Source organism: Solanum pennellii, chromosome 12 (assembly GCF_001406875.1).
Source record: "Solanum pennellii chromosome 12, SPENNV200".
Lineage (NCBI taxonomy): Eukaryota > Viridiplantae > Streptophyta > Magnoliopsida > Solanales > Solanaceae > Solanum > Solanum pennellii.
The window spans coordinates 44,000,337-44,009,991 of NC_028648.1; the positions used below are offsets into that span (position 1 = coordinate 44,000,337).

A 9,655-nucleotide genomic window follows, 5' to 3' on the forward strand; every position below is an offset into this window, starting at 1 on the left:
CCACTAGTGGGTTTTGTTTAAGTTGACCCAGTAATCTAATTTGCATCACTATATTGTTGATACCCAATTTTGGCCGACTTTAAATCATTTTTTGGAATACTATTCGGTTAAATACGTATTTTAAAATTTATTTAAATTTTAGAATTTTAGACGGTTTTGCTTGAAAATTATATATTTTATTATGTTTACTTTATAAAATTATTGTAAATAAATATTTTAAAGTTATTAATGAATTTCAAATGTTTTAAAATTTAAGTGATTTTCAATTATATAAAAATATTTTAATATATGTAGTATTGTAATTAAATAGTAACTTCTAAATTCTCCTCAAGATCATTTAAATTGTAGCTATTCTAATTTCTTTCAATTCTAGCTTATCCAATTTTAATTTTATTTCACTTATAGTCACTCTTCCATTTCAGTTCTAACTAATTTTTGTTACAATTTTAGACATTTTCATATCCAGTTCAATTTGATTTTAAGACTCCACCTTTTAATTTCACCATCCATTGACCCATTAAATCTTAGATCGAATCTTAGTCCTACATCTCAATTGATTCAAGGGTCCAAATTAACCTCCCCATCTCTACATCTAAAATATTCATAAAAGACTAAAAGTGTAATTCATTCTCTCCCTCTAGAAAATCAGAACAGCCGCCAGCCCCCCATCTTCTCCACTATCCGGCGATAATCGCCACTCTCAAACAGCGACACCCCTCTTCCCCTCTCCGTCTCTCCACCTCCTTCTTCTCCTCTCTCTCTCCCCATTCTTTCCAGCGATGCCTCCTCTCTCCCATCACCTCTTCTCCTACCTCCTCTCTTCTCTCTTTTCGCAGCGCCAGGCGAAGCTGCCAGCAACCAGCGAGAGCAGCAGCAGCTCTGGCGAAGTGCGCCAGGCAGCGCTCTCTTCCTGTCTCTCCTTGCCTCTTCTTTCTCTTCTCACTTCCCTTCTTCTCTGTCTTTGTTTCTCCATTGCTGGCAGCGCTCGCCCTCGCTGCCAGGCAGCAGCAAACGCAGAAACTCCAATGAGCAGCCGCTAATGAAAACAACAACAATAAGAAATCAAAACAGACGGAAAATCAAGGTAAGGTGATGTCCGTTTTGTTCTCAGTTTAAGGCTTCATATCTTGCCTCGTCACTATGAATTGGTATGTTTTCTTGACTATCAAATATTATATATTCTTGTTGACTCTTTGTGCTAATTTGAAGTATTCCTCTCACTAATATGACTAATTTCCACTCATGCTTACTGTTAATAATTGCTTTACTGAATAATCCTTAGCTAATCGCATGTTAGTCCTTAGCTTTTTCTATTAACTTGGCATATATTTTTTAGATAGTATAATTACTCAAAATTAATCAGTTAACTTTTGTCTTGCTACATGCTTACATATATGTATAGTCGGACAACTTCTTTCGACTCACTCTATTCATAATAAAAAATGTTTAATCGCCTTGATACTTGTTTTTGTATGTTGATTGTTTAACTATTTTCTTATTTGATTGGCTTGTTCGTCTTGATTGATCTTCGTGATTCCGATAATTAACCAAATTAATTGTTTATTTGGTCAGTATTTCTCTTCGTTATTTAAATCCTAATTGCTACTATATTGTGTCTTAATATGGGAGGATTTTGTTTGTTGTCAATCTTTATAAAATTAGTAATTCAATTTGATCTTTTTCCTTGTTGAACTTGGACAGATCACCTTTAAATTGCTTTATTTATGTAAAGAATTGATTTAATTATTTGTATTAGAAATATTATAAATTGACTTATATGTACTGCTATCTCTTTTTATTAAATTTCATTCTTTTGTCTAATTTTGTTGTATTGATGACCCTCAATTGTTCTCTTACCTTAGTTAAAAGATAGACTTTTTACATGGGTTATATGGTAAGTATATATTCTGTGTTTGCTTAAAGGTTTGGCTGATTGCTCTATTGACTAACTAATTAACTTGTTTTGTTTTATTTAATGTTGGACTGATTTCTTACTTTTCTATATTTGGTAAAACTATATTTGACTCTTCTTTATTTAAGAAAAATATTTTACTCTTATATGTTTATATTTGGTAACAAATTTTTAATTTAAAATTTGATTTCTCTCTTCTTATTTAAGGGAAAATAATATTACTCTTCCTAATTTTATTCTTACTTATTTATTTTTGATGATGAAATATTTTCTGATTTTGTCTCTCCTTTGAAATAAGGAACATAGTATTATAATTGATTCTATTAAATGTTTATTTTCCTTATTTGTTCCCCCCTCTTCTACTATATAAAGAGACCCCCTTTTCATTCTTTTATAACATACACTCTCACATCTTGAGAAGAACTCACATTCTCCCAACTCACACTAAACTCATTCATTCTCTATCTCAACACAAGAACTAGACTTCTTAACTCTCTCATTGCTCTCTTGCTACTCTTGAACGAAATCAGTTTCCGATAACTTTCAAGTGCTACTTTGCTACTTTGCTTTTGTTCGAGTGAAGATTGGATCAACTTGTTTTCATTGCTACCATTCCTAATCTGCTTAACCGATTAGTATTCTTAATTAGCATTTACATTATATTTTTTTTGTATTCGTACATTTTTGTAATCTCATTGTTCCATTCCTTTTGTTATGTATAAGTTGTTAAATAATTGCATATGTGTCTCATCTTGTCTAAAATAATTTTGATTACTTGTGAAGTTATGTGATTGCTTTGACAGGTTTCAAACTTGAAGTTCAAGTTGAAGAAGAGAGATCATTTTTTTAATTCATATTTGAATATATTTCTTATTTATTTATTTAACTTTTTTTTTTGTAATATTTGTATAACTCCAAAGATCTCATATATGATATAAGATTTGGGGGATTGGCTATAAGGGGAGGGTGATATATATATATATATATATATGCTAATTATTTTCTTTGCTTATTATGTTTTTTACTATGTGATTGATATAAATTCTCCGTCTATAACTAATGTCATTAGAATAGGAAACATATTGGAATCACCCAAATAGTCTATTTAAAATTAATTATTTGTTTGCCTTGTTTAATTAGCTTGAATCAATGAGAGCTTGATAACATTAATAAAGTTAGTAACCTAGATCTTAGCTTTTATATGTTAATAATTTTTTCAGCATGCTAATGAACTTAACAAGAGAAAGCGAACCTTGTCTTATCACATAGAAATCATGCCTAAGGACTAAAAATATTTTATATATCGTTTGGAGTTAGAAAATCATGTTAATCACCTAATTTACAAGTTCTCTAATAATTTCAAGCATGTTTTAAAACTAGATAATCTGTCAATATTTTCAACTCTCTGCAAAAAAATAATTTTTTGCATACATTATTTTTTTGTGTTTCTTCCTAAAAAATTGTCATACTAATTGCCTATAAAAATCTGCAAAAAGATAAAAATAAAAAAATAATAGTTAATATTTTTCTGCATCATAATTAACCTCTTTTGCATGTAAAATCTGCTATTAATTAATTTTTTTCATTGTAATTAATTTCTGCCAAAAAATATATATTTTTTACATTAATAACCAATCTGTAAATCCATCAATATTCTAAAAACAATTTTTTGCATTAATAATAAATTTGTCACTTAAAAAATATGTATTTTTTTGTGTGTTACTAATAAATCTATTGGTGTCCTGAAAATAATTTTATGCTCTAAACAAATTAAGTCTTTTGTTATAAAATATTATTTTCTACCTTAATAATTAATTCGACTACTATTTTTAATATATGTGCATGTGTAATCACATCCTTTTCTATACTTGGAAATCAAACAAAAGCTATTATGTCATTAATCATTGCTCACCCTTAAATTAGTTTAATACTAATATTTGCATCCATGTTATATATTTGCCCTGTCATATTTAAATTGTTGTTATAATTTTGTCTTTGTATGTTCACACACTTAGCATGAAACCTTTCACAATTATATGTTTTTTGCAAGCATGTCTATTTGAATTTAGAGGCCAAATTGAGACTTATATTGCTAAAATGACCATTTTGTTTGTCTTGTTTGTTTGACTTGGTGTCTAGGAGGGCCTTGTATTCTATTTTGTCTAAACCCACCATTTATGAGTCCAATGCCTTTTGGAAATTAAATTGGGACGATTAGGCACCTTTTAGGTATGAAATGCATGCGGTGGTGGGGTAGGGGTAGTTGGCCCTATGGAGATGATGACATCGACTGAGGCTTGAAAGACAACTTTGGTTTTGTCTATCCCCATACGGCAGCCTATCGAAAAATAAAACAAAAGTCGAGTGTTGATCCAAAAAAATCTCTTTTGAGTCTCCTTTCCCTTTTTATCCTTTTACTTGTTTAATAATTATGTTTATTTGGGGTAGGTTAAAAACAAAATAAATGTTTTGCTTATTTATTTGTCCCCTTTTCTATCCTCTCGCTTATCTTTAAATTTTTATTTGATGTTTTATCTATTGCTATCATTTAGTTTTACATGCTTAAATAATTAATTAAAAATAATAAATTTATTTCTCAATTTGTTTAATATTTTATCACTTAGTCTCGCATGCCTAAATAATTCATTAAAATAAGGATGTTATCTTAATTTTTTAATATTATATTATCACATAGACTTACATACTTAGCTAATTAACTAAAATAATAAAATAGATTTAATTGTTCAAATTTCTTATCACTTAGAAAACATGCTACTAAAATAATATCAATAAATGAAGTGACCTTAATTGCTACTTGTAACCCCCACATAGATTGCATGAGATACGGCCGGGACTCACGTTTGTGGACTTCGAGGGATGCCTAACACCTTTCCCTCTGGGTAATTTGAACTCTTACCCTGATCTCTGGCTCGTTGACCTTAGCTAGACTTAGTTAGATTAGATAGGTGCCGTAACGCGCCTTAATTCGTTAGGTGGCGACTCCAAACTCAAAATCCCAAAAGAGTTGTTAGGTCGTGCACAAAACCCGTTTTGCGAGAAAATGGGGAGCGACATATATCCTTCAAGAACTGCTGGACATTTGTTGTTATACAAAGCATAGTTTTGAATGTCATCTAAGTATCCCAAAATCCTCTTTATTTCTAACCAATGATTTTGAATAGGATTACTTGTGTATCGATTGATAACACAAGCTATGTCTGGTCATGTACAATTCATGACATACATCAAACTTCCCAACACTCTGACATAGTCCTATTGAGATTGACTTTCACCTTTATTCATTGCAAGATGTGGATTCACATCAATTGGAGTCTTTGCCCTTTTGAAATTCAAATATTTGAATTTTTAAAGTACCTTTTGAATATAATGCGTTTGAGACAATGCTAGACAGTTAGGAGTTTTGAGAATTTTAATTCCCAATATCACATCAGCAACTCCTAGTTCTTTCATATCAAACTTACGAGCGAGCATATGCTTAGTAGCTTTTAGATTGACAATGTTCTTGCTCATTATCAACATGTCATCTACATATAGGCATACAATAACTTCCTGATTCAAAGTATCTTTAATGTAAACACATTTATCACATTCATTGATCTTATATCCATTTGACAACATGGTTTGATAAAATTTTGCATGCCATTGTTTTGGTTCATGTTTTAGTCCATAAAGTGACTTAATAAGTTTGCACACTTTCTTTTATTTATCAGGAACTACAAAACCCTCGAGGCTGTTCCATGTAAATTTCTTCTTCCAGCTTTCCATTTAAGAAGATGATTTTCACATTCATTTGATGGATTTCAAGATTGTATACTGCAGCTAGGGCAATTAACGTCAGAATTGATGTAATCCTAGTCATTGGTGAATATGTGTCAAAATAATCAAGACATTCATTTTGTCTAAAGCCTTTCATTCCTCTTCCTTTAAAGATCCATTTTGAACCCAAAGGTTTGTCCCCTGGAGGAAGATCAACCAACTCGCAAGTATGATTGCTTAGGATTGATTCAATTTCACTATTGATAGCCTCCTTCCAAGAGGTTGAGTCGCTAGACAACATTGCTTCCTTGAATGTTTGAGGCTCACTTTCAAGAAGGAATATTATAAAATCATATCCAAATGAAGTAGCTTTCCTTTGACGTTTACTGCGCCATGGACTCTCTTTGTTGGTTTCATTCTCTTGTGGTTCTTCTCGGGGTTGTTTAGACCACCCACTAGATGACTCAAGTCTAGTTTTATACGGATAGATATGTTCAAAAAAATTCATCATTATCTGATTCTATTATCGTATTATCATGAATATCCGAATGTTTAGACTTATGAACCAAAAATCGACATTTCTTACTGTTTGTGGCATATCTAATGAATACACAATCCACAATCTTAGGCCTTGTTTTTACCCTCTTAAGTATAGGAACCTGGACTTTGGCTAGACACTCCCACACTTTGAAATACTTCAAGTTGGCTTTTCTACCTTTCCATTTCTCATATGGAATCACATGTGTCTTTGAGTGTGACATTCTATTTAGTATTCGATTTGCTTTAAGGATAGCTTCCCCCACAATTTTTATGGTAAACCTGAACTTATAAGTAATGCATTCATCATTTCTTTTAAAGTTTGATTTTTCCTTTCTACAATTCCATTAGATTGAGGAGTGTAAGGAGCAGTAGTTTGATGGATTATTCCATTTTTCAAACATATTGCTGCAAATGTAGATTCATATTTTTCGCCTCTATCACTTTTGATCATTTTGATCTTTCTATCCAACTGATTTTCTATATTGCCGAAATGCATCTATTACTTCATCCTTACCATTTAGTAAATAGACATAACAACATCTAGTGCAATCCTCAATAAAAGTTATGAAGTACTTTTTCCCACCACGTGATGGTGTTGACTTCATGTTAGAAATATTAGTGTGAATCAATTTTAAAGGATTTAAATTCCTTTCAACAGAGTTATAAGGATGCTTAGCATACTTATATTCAACGCAAATTTGACATTTTGATTTACTGCACTCAAATTTTTGGCAAAACATTTAAGTTAATCAGTTTTCGCAAGGTTTTGTTATTAACGTGTCCCAAACTTTCATGCCATAAACATTTAGACTCAAGCAAGTCAGAAGAAGCATAATCTTTATTCATATCAATTGCAATTACATTGGGTTTTAAAAGGCCATCACAGAGATAGTCTTTTACTATATACATTTCATTCTTACTTACTACTACTTTATCAGAAACAAATACACATTTGAATCCATTCTTAGTCAAAAGTGGAATAGAAACTAAATTTTTTCTCAATTCCGAAGCATATGAGATCCTGTTCAAAGTCACCACCTTGCCTTATGTCATCTTTAATAGGACCTTGCCAGTTCCTTCCAGCTTTGAAACAACGGAGTTTGCCATAAACAACTTTTCATCTGTAGGTGCTGGAGTATATGATGAAAATAATTCTTTGTTGGCACAAACATGACTTGAGGCACCAAAATCTATCCACCATTCTCTTGGATTTCCAACCAAGTTACATTCTGAAAGCATTGCACATAGATCGTTCATTTCTTCTTTGGATTCAACCAAGTTTGCTTGATCCTTCTTCTTATTGTCCTTCTTGGGACCCCGACATTCAGTAGCCCTATGACCACGTTTGCCAGAATTGAAGCAACTTCGATTGAATTTTTCTTAGGAGGATTATTTTTTGGACTATATGCTTTCTTTTTTTCTTTAATTTTGTGGGATCTTCTTCAATAATATTTATACCAAATATTTCTGAATTTCCACGTGACCTCTTTTCTGCAGCCTTATTATCCTTTTTGATTCTCAACCTTACTATGAGATCTTCAATAATCATCTCCTTGCATTTATGTTTCAAGTAATTTTTGAAGTCCTTCCACAATGAAGGTAACTTCTCAATAATGGCAGCCACTTGAAAGACATCATTCACAATCAATCATACATTAAAGATTATGTGAATATTAAGAAAAAACTAAATATTTCTAACATAGGCATTAAATAAATTTAAACCTTCAGCAAGGAGATCATGGATTATGACTTGCAGTTCTTGAACTTGGGTGACGACGTCTTACTGTCTATCATCTTATAGTCCAGAAACTTTGTCACAATGAACTTCTTCATTCCTGCATCCTCTGTTTTGTACTTCTTTTCTAAAGCATTCCGGAATTCTTTTGAGGTTTTGACATTGCTGTACACATTGTACAGATCATCTTGCAGGTCACTCAAAATATAATTTTTACACAAAAAATTTGAGTGTGTCCATGCTTCTGTTACCAAGAATTGCTCTTCAGGCGGAGTATCATCCGACATAACAGGAAAATTCTCATTAATGAACCTCTGCAGACTCAACGTAGTGAGATAGAAGAACATCTTCTGCTGCCATATTTTGAAGTCGACTCCAGAAAACTTTGCAGGTTTCTCAGTCGGCGCTAAGACATCAATTGAACGATTGTGTGCAACCGATGTTATTGCAGCACTTACTGTTGCAACACTCACTGTTCTAACATTTACTTGACTTGATTTAGTCATTATTTTTGTCACAAATGGTAGATAACTTAAGTATGTGAAATACTAATAGTAAGAAATAAATCTTTAAATAGAGTGATTCTGATTAATGATAAAGTTTTTATGTTCTTTTAATCATTAATCGAATGAATTTTAAAATTCAAACAGAGTAAAAAACCATAAAGGTTAATCTCCAGAAACCTCAAGTACAGAAACTTATTAAATTTCATAAGATTGTTATAACTTATATTAAGGTCAATCAAAATTGCAGAAAGAAGAAGAAGATGAAATAGAAAATAAAAATATATTTAATCGAGTCCATAGAAACTGTTGTGTCTCCTTAAGAAATTTAATCCCCTCACAGTACCCGAGGTTACGAATTAATTTCTCCTATGATAAAACAGATTAACCTGTTAAAGAAGTAGTGGTACCTAAAACTTCAATAACTTCAACGAACGTAAGAATATCAACAAGTCACACACTGACTCAGTTGATCGACAATTTTAGTTTTCGAGAGAAAATGTATGCAGAGAGAAGGAAAAAATTTTAGTATTTGAAAACTGGAAAAAATCTCTTATTTATAGCCAATTTCAGCAAGGGACACGTCTGTTCGGAAAAATATTTTAAGACTTTTCAGACCGTTGTGTCTTCTGTGAAGAGTAATGACTTTTCAGAAAGAGTAACAACTTTTTGGAACGTTAAAGGAATTTAGGAAAAAGAATTTACTTAATGAGATTGACGAAATAAATTTTGTCCATAAATATTATCAACCAATCATATCAATTGCCAAATCCAAATTCAAATTCGAGGCCGAGCGAGCGACGACGACGGCGCGAGGGAACACCTTCTTCTAAGCTCTTTAAGATGTCCTGTTCTTTTACCGATATGGGAGAAATGACTTTTCATTTGCACTTTGCAAATGATTTTTCATTTTCCCTCCGAATTAGTTCCCTCATTTTCCTCTTCTCTTTTTCATTCACACTTTGCTAAACCCAACAAATCTATATAAAATAAAACAAGCAAACCTCTAGAACTCTGAAAACCCCTGAGGCCTGAAAGAAAGTAGTCAACCAATCTTACGGATAGACGATTGTGCTACCGACAGATTTGTTTGATTATCGCTCAAGACCTGCATACATGAATGTAGTGTTCCTAGACAGGGGGGTCATTACAAATTAATGAACCGAGTATATCATGCTTTCTAGGTCT

At 31.9% G+C, this 9,655-nt stretch overlaps 1 long non-coding RNA gene across 1 annotated transcript; it reads left to right on the forward strand.

Moving 5' to 3' along the window:
* The first annotated feature begins 616 nt into the window (after positions 1-616).
* On the forward strand, positions 617-2,916 carry LOC114075133. The gene is made up of 2 exons (XR_003575498.1): positions 617-1,084; positions 2,716-2,916. It is a non-coding gene; the product is annotated as an uncharacterized LOC114075133 (long non-coding RNA).
* The last annotated feature ends 6,739 nt before the right edge of the window (positions 2,917-9,655 follow it).